We start from the raw sequence: 12,892 nt of genomic DNA on the forward strand, positions 1-12,892 counted from the left end.
TTTATAGAAGTGCAAATGATTGTCATGTTTTTCACGTCCACCTGAGGCTAAGCATGTTTGGACCCGGCTAGTGCTTGGACGGGAGACCAACCAGGAAGGGTGAGGCCAACAGGGGGCGCTGACCCTGTGGTCTGAACATGGATTCCAACATGGAACATGGATCCCAATGCTCTAGTGCAGTGACGGGGACACTGTGCTATAAAAATGGTGCCGTCCTTCAGATAAAACTTTAAATCCATATCCTGATTCTCTGTGGTCATAAAAGATCCCTAGGAACCCTTCATAAAGAGCAGGGTGAATCCCAATGTCCTGGCTAAATTGCTCTCCACAGCCTAGTCAGTCTTGCCCTCTAATTATCCCCTGGTGCTAATTATCTTTCACCCCTTCGCCACCTAAAAGCTCATGTGTGGTGAGTGTACTGGTGCAAATTTGCTGCCATTGCATCATCCAGATTGATGCTGCACATTAGTTGTGGTTGAAGTGGCTCCCCCACTCACTATGTAAAAGCGCTTTGAGTAGTTAGAAAAGTGCTATATAAACGTAAAGAATTATTATTATTTATAGTTACAGTATATATTGCTATAAACATTAACTCACAAAATATACAAACTGTAGAATTAAAGTACTCAAATGAATAAAACAACAAACCAAAAATCTTACAAAGCCTAGTAAGAAGATTTGTGTAAACATTTCCTCAGCACTTTTATGGAAAACTACGTACCTTGGTATGCAGAAATGTGTCTTTCCTTAGAAGGAACTCCGCCTCTCTGTTTTTTTTTTCTTTTTTTTTAATGTTTATCAAGAAATACATTTTTGCAAATGAAAGTGAATTAAAATAGCTATGATACAAAAGAGAATATTGAATTTGGGGATTCCAGTGGTCCTTTCATCTCATTGAATGCAGCACTCTTTAAGATTTTAAAACATCCATAAAATTAGGAAATATGTTAAATCTATTACTGCCCTATATTTATGTCCCATTTTCCCTTGCACCTCAAAAGATTTTTTTATCTTGTTCGTTTTATACTTGGACGCACACATATGAGCCAAAGATATTATACATATAATTACAAAAATATATCCACTCATCAACAAAAACACTATTTCCTGTTACCTATAAAGCTGAAATTTGGATGGATGGAATCCTTAGTGGTACCCTCTAAGAAAGGAAATTTCGATATAACAATATGGGGTGGGGGGGTGAAAAACCTCCCACAAAAGAAAAACTACATACAGTGATCCCTCGCTATATCGCGCTTCGACTTTCGCGGCTTCACTCCATTGCGGATTTTAAATGTAAGCATATCTAAATATATATCATGGATTTTTCACTGGTTCGCGGATTTCTGCGGACAATGGGTCTTTTTAATTTATGGTACATTCTTCCTCAGTTTGTTTGCCCAGTTGATTTCATACAAGGGACGCTATTGGCGGATGGCTTAGAAGCTACCCAATCAGAGCATGTATTACGTATTAAATAAAACTCCTCAATGATATAAGATATGCTTCCCGCGCGGTGCTTGATTGTTTGCTTTTCTCTCTCTCTCACTCTCTCTGACATTCTCTGTGCCTGACGGAGGGGGTGTGAGCAGAGGGGCTGTTTGCACAGAGGCTGTTTGCCTAGAAGATACGAACGCTACTCTAAAAAATGCTGAAAGACTACCTTCACATTGCTCCCTTCTTTGCAGCTGCTTTATCGCAGTGAGCATACTTAAAAGCCCAACAGCACGTATTGATTTTTTGATTGTTTGCTTTTCTTTCGCGCTCTCTCTCTCTGACATTCTCTGCGCCTTACAGAGGGGCTGTTTGCACAGAGGCTGTTTGCCTAGAGGATACGGACGCTCCTCTAAAAAATGTAGCTTTATCGCGGTGCTTTGGCATACTTAAAAGCACTTATTGATTTTTTGAATTGTTTGCTTTTCTCTCTCTCTCTCTGACATTCTCTGCTCCTGACACGCATTCCTTTGAAGAGAAGATATGTTTGCATTCTTTTAATTGTGAGAAAGAACTGTCATCTCTGTCTTGTCATGGAGCACAGTTTAAACTTTTGACTAAAGGGTGTTATTTCATGTCTAGAGGGCTCTAATAATGTTAACAGTGTGGGAGAGTTTATAAGGGCTTAAAATATATAAAAATAACCATACAAACATGTGGTTTCTACTTCGCGGATTTTCATCTATCGCGGGGGGTTCTGGAACGCAACCCCCGCGATCGAGGAGGGATTACTGTACACCAAAATCTCAAAAATGCCTTGACAGATTTGATTATTCAGTGAAGTTTAGTAATGATGTATTTAAAAAAAATAAATAAATTAGTGAACACTTTTTTTGTTAATATTTGTCATTAATAATGCTGTAGGAAGTGTGAAGTTCTAATGCACAAAATCCCCCTTTTTGCCGCAGCACTGACAGATCTCAGAGAATGGATGTACCAGTTTATGAAAATGAAAGCCATCTGTAGAACTGAAAGGAGCAAAGTTTTGTTAAACTCGAAACGGATGTGCTGAGCAAGTTAGGCATGGTGGCTGTGAGTGTAGTCAATTTAACACAACTGATCCAGTAACAATGGTATTTCATATGTGTTACCCCCAACCCCCTTCATCTTATCCGCAATTATATGTGAAGTATAGACTGCAGTTTCTGTCAGCCAGTGTGTTACTCCAGATGATTTCATCAGTGCTCACAAAGTTTAAGTAAAAACATCAATAAAAGCACCATGTTATTAAAGGTAACAACTGCTTCTTGTGTTTTTTTACCTTCTTTCATTGTCTCACTGGATTCCAGCAATTATCTTGTGTTTCTCAACCTTTGTGGCCTTGGAACCCAGTTTTACCTATTAGGTTTCTTGATGACACACAGACAGCATCTTATGAGAAGTGGGTTTTCCCCATTCATGAATCGAGCACAGCTCAATGAGCAATGGTTGCTCCTTCGTGAAACAGTTAGAAATGGGGTAAATATCATGTGGCACTGCTGATTTCTTGTGGTGGACCAGGGGCATGTCACATGTGACAGCAAATCTGGGATAAACTGATTACATCTTTTTTTTTATCCCATGCATAATCTTGCATTTTTGAAAAAGCCTACACTGTTGTCCACCCACATAACATTATTAGGTTCATGATACCAATCAGCAATCTGTCCTATATGAATGGGGAAAGCCAATGGAGACAAGCCACAATTGAACAGAATGTAGCACGATTATTTTCTGTAGCTGATGGAAATGCTGTTTTCAGAATGTGATAAGAGGAGAACAGGTCAGTGCTTTTGAGTAAGTAAAAGTAATAAGGAGCATTTGTATTTTCTTTCTTGGTAGAAATTAATCCAAATCTACTGTTTACTAAGTACTGCTTTTAGGCTTTAATGCCAATGGAGAGTTGAGATGTTTAGCACTTTTTAGCTTTGAATGAATCAACTTTAAATCACCTTTGTAACATTACTGAATACCACTTTAATTCAGAGTTGTGCTGCAATCTTTTTCACACCTGCAACACGAAGGACTGTATGTAGCATGTTCAACAGTAAGCAACACAAGTGAACTAATATAATGACCCACTGGTTCAGGGTTATTATTGTTAAGGATAAATTTCACACAAACATTAGGAAGTTTTTCTTTACACAAAGAACGATGGACACATGGAATAAGCTACCAAGTAGTGTGGTAGACAGTAAGACTTTAGGGACTTTTAAAACTCAACTTGATGTTTTTTGGAAGAATTAAGTGGATAAGACTGGTGAGCTTTATTGGGCTGAATGGCCTGTTCTCATCCAGATTGTTCTAATGTTAAAACAACAAGTGAGGCTCACTAACATTTTTTTTTTTAAGATATATATTTCTTGGATGAAGCCAGGTTACACAGCTAGTACAATATTAAAAAAGTGAAGTGTGGCGTAACTGGAAATACATATGTAGCCTATGTCTAGGAAAGTTAGCACTTTAATTTTTGCAATTAATGTGGCCAGTTTAATGCGTTAAAACATATTGTCGCATCCAGGACAGGCAACAAGGAGATACCCTCAGGCAGGTCCTTGGTCAGGGTGACATTTTTATATATATATATATATATATATATATATATATATATATATATATATATATATATATATATATATATATATATAATTTAAATTCTGAAACGATAATAATAAGTGTGAACCTAAAGAACTGCAAACACAAACAGCACCATGTTTATTTACTACCTTTAAAAATTTTAAATATATTTTTCATTTTCTGTTTTGTAAGAAGATTGAATCAATGTCAGAGGCAACTCACATGCCCACTGTCCCTCAGCTCTGTGAGAGTCTCTGGCGAACACACACCCAGGCAGATGAACCTCCAATATGTCTCCTGGCTATTAAAGTGCTCTCTCTATGTGCTGTGTCCGCAAAACGGCGATCGCCGACCTGTCCCGTCCTCCTTAGATAGGTCTTGATCACCTGAGGATTGTGTCAGGACCCTGAGGCACCACAGTATTATGTCCACAGCACACCAGTGGGAAAAACTCAGCAAATGCCAACCTTAATTGTTCATCACCATTAATGACTTGATTATGCACTACACAAGTTTATGTATGCTCAATTTAGGAGATGCTTATACTTTTAGTTAAATTAGTCTTTAGCAGTGCATTCAAAGTCAACAGTTGTTTCGATAGTTTAGTTTTACTTTGACACATCTATGTTTTATATGCTATGCCAAGAAGAGAATTATTGAGAATTATTATTGTTCTTGCTGGATTATTGTCTAAAGTATGCTGTAACCTATGATTTCTCCACATTAGTACCCTGCCATGTTTATGATGGGTCAGTGCCCATGCACATTGCATTTTACAGGGATATCTACTGATTTTGTCATTTTGTAAAATGTTGTTAATTCTTGGAATCTGTTTAAGTTGTCAGTCACGACGTCTGTTAAAATTTTTATAAGTATTCACCATGTGCGCTTAGTAGATAAAGGGCAGCACGTTTTACCATGCACAACAGTTTGAAACTAACAATGTATTTAGAAAAGTTTGTGGGATAAAAGAAAAAGACGAGTTTCATTTTGCCTTCAATTTCTTATTATACGTTTGTATTTTTTTCAATGCTCATTTTTATGTTGCATTGCTTTTAAAGCTAATATTTCAAATGTTCCACATTTTTTCCAAAAATAGTATTTATTTTTTTTGGATATTCAGAGGATATACTATATCACAAAGACTGTATAGCATTATACAGGTATCGCCTCATAGCTATTAAAGACATTTGGAGGGTGTTTGGGGCGTGTAAGATGGGAGGCAAAATGTCTCCGGCAGCATTATTTCACCTGCCAGTCCTGGTTTCATCCATTATTTTCCACTTCCTGAGGCTATGCTAGTTTTTCCCCATGACCTGAAGTTAATGCTGACGCTAATTATGGAGAAGGCTAAAGATAAACTTTTGTTTGAAATTTTTTTTTTTCTTTAAAAAGTTACCTGATGGCTCTTTAGAAAAAAACAAAAATAATATGCAGGGTTTACAAAGCCGAATTTAATTATCAATGGTCTTTCATCTTTAAAATATCATTTGAATGTGAAACACCCAGGTATTATTAATGAGGGATTATTTTTAGGGAGACACGAGGTGGGCATTTCACCAAACAAACAAATGATAAAGTAACAGATGCTTTAGCTAAAAACTGTCACCCTGTTAACACAGTAGAAGATTAGGGACTGAGAGATGTCATTTGAATTGAATCAAGTGATTCATCATATAATCTACCCAGCAGGAGAACCATTATGTCAAGAATAGAGACTTTATATGACAATGAAAGGGCACTAATAATTAGCGTGCTGGAGCAAGCAGAGTGTTGTCGCCATTATGGGAGATTACTGGACATCTGTAAGCAATGGCAACTACACTTTAGTGATGAAGAGTGGAGTTTACAATAATTTGCATTGACAGTGAGTAAATCTACAGACTGCCACTATGCAGTGGGATTTGGGCAACATTTCCAGGAAGTTTCAAAGGAATGGAAATTGGAAAAAAGTTAATCATAGTTTGCGCAGACAATACTCGTAATGCGACGACAGCTGCAAGATTGCTCCCATATGAACACCTACCTTGTATTGCACACATTTCACAAAGAACGGTTATTGTATCCCTGTTTGGAAATGGACTTGATGGCATTTTGGCCAAATGTCACAAAATTGTTGGACATTTCAAGCAAAGTCCATCAAATGACTGGGAATTAACACATCAAGATATACATAAGCAAAAAGCGGAATCACTCATTCAAGACATGATGACCAGGTGGAATTCAGCACTGGATATGGTTAAGCGAATTCTGCAGAATAAGTCACCACTGACTGCCTCACTAGATCAGCAAAAGAAGCAGAGTAGCGTTATTAACAGTTCTGGAGTTATCTAAGCTACAGAAGTTACAGGATCTACTTGAACCATCTCTTTCTCTCATTTTGTGCTTAGTATGTGTATGTTTTGAATGTGTGGTCTCTCTGCATGGGCATTCTCCATGCAGTGCACTTGTGGAAAAGTAGTAAATTAATCAAATCATAAAAGTGGTATGCCTTCATAACTGATATATTACTGAACTTCTGGGAGGAGAGAAGTACACCTCCTGTTCAATAGTGTTGCCAGCATTGTGTCACTTGTTCAGAGCTATGAAGCACTCAGATGATGATTCACTTTACATTTTAAGGTCAAAAAAACGTTTACCAAAGACCTAACTCAATGGAAGGAAAACCCCAACCTCAAATGACCCAAGACTTGCTGCCATACTAGACCTCAGGTTCAAGGACCTAAAGTGTCTCTTCAAAGCTGAACGGAATGAGATGTGGGACTCCATAAGCAATGCTATTGAAGGAGGACATGCACACACCGCATCCATCTAGTGAGACAACAGGGGAACAGCCCCAAAGAAGAAGAAGATGATGATGGTGAACATCCTGTTACTTTCATCTCTTGATTCAAATACAGATGCCGAAGTTGAATCTGTACAAAGAAAGTCTGGACAGATCTAAATCAGAACCCAAACTTTAGATGGACGTGTGTCCTCTGCAGTAGTGGTCAAAAAGAAATGAGTCTCATGCCAGGCTAGCACACATCACACACAATGATCATCACCTGCAACAGCAGTGCCTTGTGAAAGGGTATTCTCCCTTTCAGGACACATCATCCAGAAAAAGAGAGCTGAGACTGTTATGCCTGAGTAGCTGACTTAGAAACAGATCTACTCCTCCTTTAAACTAAGTGTTTAAAAAATTGTTTAAAACCTCATTTTACACATTTTATTTTCCTATTGCAAAGACTGAGCTGTTGAGATATTGAACTGTTTAAAAAAAATCAAATGGCATATTTAAACAGTTTAATGCAAGATTATTTTTTTTTGTTATATTATTTTTGGCCTCATTTTCTTATTGCCTTCTTTTCATCTTGCCTTTTAGGGAGGCATTCAGATTCAGTTTTCTGTTTAAACTATGCCATTAAATTTTTTAAAATTCCTTTGTGTTGATTCTACATTATTTTTGTGATTCAGTGTATATTTACGTTATGATTTATGTACTTATTTTATGATTAGATGTTTTAATATTAGGTGCGATTGTGATGCGATTCATTTTTGTTAACCGATTCTCAGCCCTAGTATAGTCAACTCAATATTTAAAACCGTTTTACCATTGTCATTTACAATTTACCATCGCCTACAAGATCTGGGATTTCAGGAAGTTCAAACTCCAGTTGCAAAGATGATCTAACCTAGCAGGCCTCAGCATATGTTGACTGGCTGTCTTTCTTTTTCCAAAGTGATCAGATCAGGCATCTTACAGAGAAGAGATTTACTTACTGATACAGTTTTAACAGGACAGCAATCTTTTCCTTAATATCAGCAAACGCAATGGGCTGGCCATAGACTTGAAAAAGCATAAAATAGGCCAGATTCCCTCTATATCTGAGGAGATGGTTTGGAGAGGGTCAGCAGCTTTAGATTTCTTGAAGCCAACTGGCCTCTGATGACCTGAAGTGAACAAAATGCCTTTACAGTATCATGAAGAAGACTTACCAAATGCCTTTATTTCCTCCAGTGTCTGATGGAAGCCTGAATATGTCAATCTGTCCTCCTCAAATTCTCCTGGTACACAATGGAGTTTATACTCCTTGGTTGCATTACATCCTGTTTCTCCACTTGTTCTGTTCAGCACAGCAAAGCACTACGCAGGGTGCTGAAGTTGGCCCAGAATATTCCTGGCATATAGTTACTTCTTTTTAGTACTTATAACTATTTAGCAAGTCATCCTGCAAAGACTGGACCACTAGCCCTCACATCACTTGAAGTAGGAATGGTTTTTATCCAGCATTCATAAAGGTATTCAACATCCACTCATACTGACTGTTCCATAATCATACATAATGATCTTGTATGCAGTGTTCAGTTTCTTGACGAGTTATCTAATTTTACTGAAAAACAGAACCAACATTAAATGTCTGTTCTGTGCAATATTATTTTAAAGAGTGATCCTCGGATTTAGTTTTAATGTGACAATGTTTTATGCTAGAAACAAATATTTAAAAAAAAAATTCAAATACATCAATCAGGTACAACATTAAAACCACTGACAGGTGAAGTGAATACCATTAATTATCTTGGTACAGTGGCACAAGTTAAGGGGTGGGATATATTGGACAGCAAGTAAACAGTCATTTATTAAAGATAATGTATTGGATTCAGGAAAAATGTGTAAGTGCAAGGATCTGAACGACTTTAAAAAGGGCCAATGGTTGAATGAGTTAATGCATCTCCAAAATGCCAGGTCGTGTGGGGTGTTTCCATAATACAGTGGTTAGTATCTACTAAAAGTGGTCCAAGGAAGGACAACTGGTGAACTGGTGACAGGGTCATGGGTGCCCAAGGCCCATGGATGCACGTGGGGAGTGAAGACTAGCCTGCCAGGTCTGATCCCACAGAACAGCTACTGCAGCACAAATTGCTAAAACACGTAATACTAGCCATGTGATAAATGTTTCAGAATACACAGTGCATTGCAACTTGCTTCTAAGCATGAGTACTTGGATGAAAGACCATCTAGGAGAAGCTTGGGTTGCTGTTGGAAGAGGTGTTGGTCAGGCCAGCAGGGGCCCTGAATGTGGATCCAAATCCCACAGTGTAGTAATGGGGACACTATGCTGTAAAAATGGCGCCGTCCTTCTGATGAGACTTAAAATCAAGGTCCTAACTATCTGTGGTCATAAAAGATCCCTGGGCATCCTTTATAAAAAAAATTGGGGTGTATCCCAATGTCCTGACTTAATTGCTCACCACAGCCTAGTCATTCTGGTCCCCTAATCATCACCATCTCTAACTGGCTATCTCTCTTTCACCACTTCAACACCTAACAGCTTATTTGTGATGAACATACTGATGCAAAAATGGCAGCTGTCGCATCATCCAAGTGGATGCTACACATAAGTGATGGTTGACGTGGCTCTCCACTCATTAAGAAAAGTGCTTTGAGTAGGAGGAAATGTGCTATATAAACGTAAAGAATTAATATTATTAAGTCAGATCCATGGAGGCCCCATATCTCAACTGTCAGGGCTTAAACAATCTGCTGCTTAACGTTTTAGTGCCAGATGTAAAAAAACAGAATCGTTGGAAAAAAAAAAAAACACTAAATGAGAAAACAATGTTCCATAAAATAATAATATCAAAAAGGTTTTTTAGATAAGGGTAATAAAATCAAGTCTATGATCTAATAAATAAAAATTCATTAAAAATATATCAGAAGTTCTTAACCAAATAATCAGAAAATAAAAAAGCAGAAATCAATATTCAAGTCAAAAATTCAAGATTGTGAGCTATAATATTGTGGAAAATGCTTTTCTTTTCACACTGACTCTAAACCTTAGGATTTTTGCTATGTGGGCGCATATACTCCATACTTCAGCACTTTCACTTGGGCAGGATTATCAGCCAAAGTGTAACAACCAGGCAGTTTGGGCTTCAACTACTCTTGAGTTAGGTACAACCTTACTCATATAGTAATGTTTCAGTCAAGTCAGTATAGAACGCATGTTGAGATCATCTCCTCTCACCTGCACATGCCAATAATTAATCATGAGCTCTGAATTCCAAGGTGGGAAGCCTCAGGCAAAACCGCAATGAAGGTAAACTGTTCTTCTATTTAACATAAGCTAAGCGTAATATTTGTCCTAGGTATGATGTTAATTTGCATCCAGCCCTTCAAGCAGGTCCAAGCAGGATTGGCACTCCAGCCACCATAAAAAAAACTCACATTTTTCCAGTGTGATGCTGAGGAATCCCCCACTACACTCGTGTCCCAGTCCAAGTGGTTCATCGTGTGGTGTGTGCAGCAACATGCTATCAGCACATGTTCCCAACCTGTCCTCTAAGAGTATTATCATAAGCCGAAGCACTGTTGTAATGGAAGGATTTTTCTAAAGAGAGTGGGCGATCAAGAGAGCTAGAGTAGCGTTAAGATTGCTCATAATAATACCAGCTTCAAGAAGGAAAAGTACTGGGAATATGGCCAGAGGGTCATGCTGACTTGTTTTTCACTTCAAGGGGCTTCACTACGCAATTCTTATTTTTGTGTGCCTCCTGGTACCAGGTGTCGTCATCATCAGGACCAAGTGCAAAACAACACAGCGTCCCGTGGAAAGGTGTGTGTGCTGAAACTAATCACTTCTGTATACACTGCTTACACGTAAGCCGCTTTGGGCAAGGACGCTCAATTAGTATATAAGGGAAGGTTCTGCCCTCAGTTTCTTTGGAGGCTCAACCGTGGGGACAGCGCGCACCGCCCGGTAAATGAAAGGCTAAAAGGGCTGGTCCTTTGACAAGACTGACAAGCGGGCCCCCTCAGTCTACTGGTCTGGGATGATGGCTCTGGGTCTTTTGATGTATGTTATGTATGTTATTGTAAGTATAAGTTTGTCTCTTTATTTCTATAACCCATTCATAAGTAAATCAAATAGAAGTATTGGACCTCTTCTCTCTGATTCTTTGCCTACTTATGTTCATATCCCTGGAACCATTTTCCCATAACAAAACAACTGTATAATGTATATAAACTGGACTCTTGATGCTAGAGTAGTTTTAAGATTATAATAATAATACATTTTATTTAAATATCACCTTTCCTTATAAATTCAAATCACATTTTATTTAATTTTGTCATGCACAAATTATAAATACAGTACAATATGTGGTGAAATGCTTAGTTGCTCAATTTCTATAACTGTGCCTTTAAGAAGAATATTAAAGGACAATAATAACACATGACTTTATAAATATAAAAAATCATTAATGGAGTTATAAATAAGTTATAAGTAATAAATAATAACTGAATAAATTAGAGTTATATTATAGATATAAAGAAGAGAATATAGTGCCATTGATGAAACCCTAGCTAAACCATGATAAAGTGTTTATTTTTCCCATATAAAGGTTTTTTTATACTTGTGAGTTTTCAGTTAAGAGATCATTTTACAGAATATACAATAAAGTATACAGTTTCAGTGAAGAGTAATATTCTAATCAATATTTACATATAAAACTCTCATGGTAGCACCGCCTAATTTTTTCTGTGTAGCTGTTAATATCTCATCAGAGCCAATAGCACAGTCAACTAATCAGCTTTAGGTATATGATTACTGACTGCTAAGTTTGTGACTCTATTTTTTCCTGAAGACACAGTTGGCAAAGATTTTTCCTTTTCATTTTTGAAAACTGTCAGTGCTAAACTAAATTCAGGAAAGGGTGAGGCTCTAAGAGTATATATAGTATATTTTGAAGACTAAGTAAGAAAATCTTAGCTGTTTAGACCAGTGGTTCTTAAATTTTTTTTTTTTTTTCTCACAATCCCAAGTTTGCTTATTATGTGTCACTGCAACCTGAAATCACCACGCAACAGTGGCCGATTATCTCACCATTACCCTGAACATAGTCCCCTTTCCTTGGAGACTCTTCAGTCTTTTTTCCCCTTGGAGAATCACCATCAAACATCGTTCCATCCCCCTTGAAGAATCGCCGCAGAACATCGGTTTTTCCACCTTCAAGAATCACCGACTAACAAAGTTTTAGTCATTCAAGTGGCAACCTATTGTAAAGCTTTCTACAAACTGTTCACGACCCTTAATCATTTACTTCAGTTGTAATTTACTATCCAGTCAATAACAGTGGTGTCATGTTCCAAAAAAAAAAAAAATCAGGTACACTGGAAATATGTGTACCTACGTGGTAATGTTAGCTGATCAGATCAAACTAATAATTAACCTAGCACATACATGGCTAATTGAGACCTTGAAGACCTTTGAATAAATGCCAAAATAAACTTTCTGTTTTGTCACCGATGTATAGGCGCTAGAACCATTACGCAAACAGCCCATGTCTCTGCCTGTACAAGACACGCCAGCGACTCCGATTTGGGAAGCTATGTAATAATGGTAGTCATATGTGTCTGACTTTTGAAACAGAATGTACTTCTTATTTGACAGCTTGGTCTGAAATAACAAACATCCACTATAAACCACAAATTGTCTTTTGGCAGTCTTTGGTTATAATATTTTTGTAATCTCAGGCCTCCATACATATGGTAGAGCATGTGATCACTAGAAGTGTGGTCCCCGGCCGGGACGCCCAGGAGGACGTGAGGAGGGCTTGTGCCTCCTCCAGACCGTGAGGGGGCGTCCGTCCTGGTTCTGTTGGGAGCCACGGGTCGAGGGCATGGAAGCCCTACCCTGTAGGGGCCCGTGGCCACCACCAGGCGGCGCCCCGATGCCGGTTTACCCGTGTGGTCTTTGGCCGGGGATGGAGCCCGGCCGGGACGCCTTGGAGGACCAGAGGAGGGCGTGTGCCGCCTCCAGACCGAGTGGGGGCATCCGTCCTGGTTATGCAGGGGGCC

The 12,892-nt window shown here is 38.3% G+C and overlaps 1 protein-coding gene across 1 annotated transcript in view; it reads left to right on the forward strand.

Moving 5' to 3' along the window:
* The window catches only part of fbxo15 (F-box protein 15), a 51,647-nt gene that overhangs the window by 28,085 nt on the left and 10,670 nt on the right, over positions 1 to 12,892 (forward strand). The gene's annotated exons all lie outside the window — the stretch shown is intronic.

Source organism: Polypterus senegalus, chromosome 5 (genome assembly GCF_016835505.1).
Source record: "Polypterus senegalus isolate Bchr_013 chromosome 5, ASM1683550v1, whole genome shotgun sequence".
Lineage (NCBI taxonomy): Eukaryota > Metazoa > Chordata > Cladistia > Polypteriformes > Polypteridae > Polypterus > Polypterus senegalus.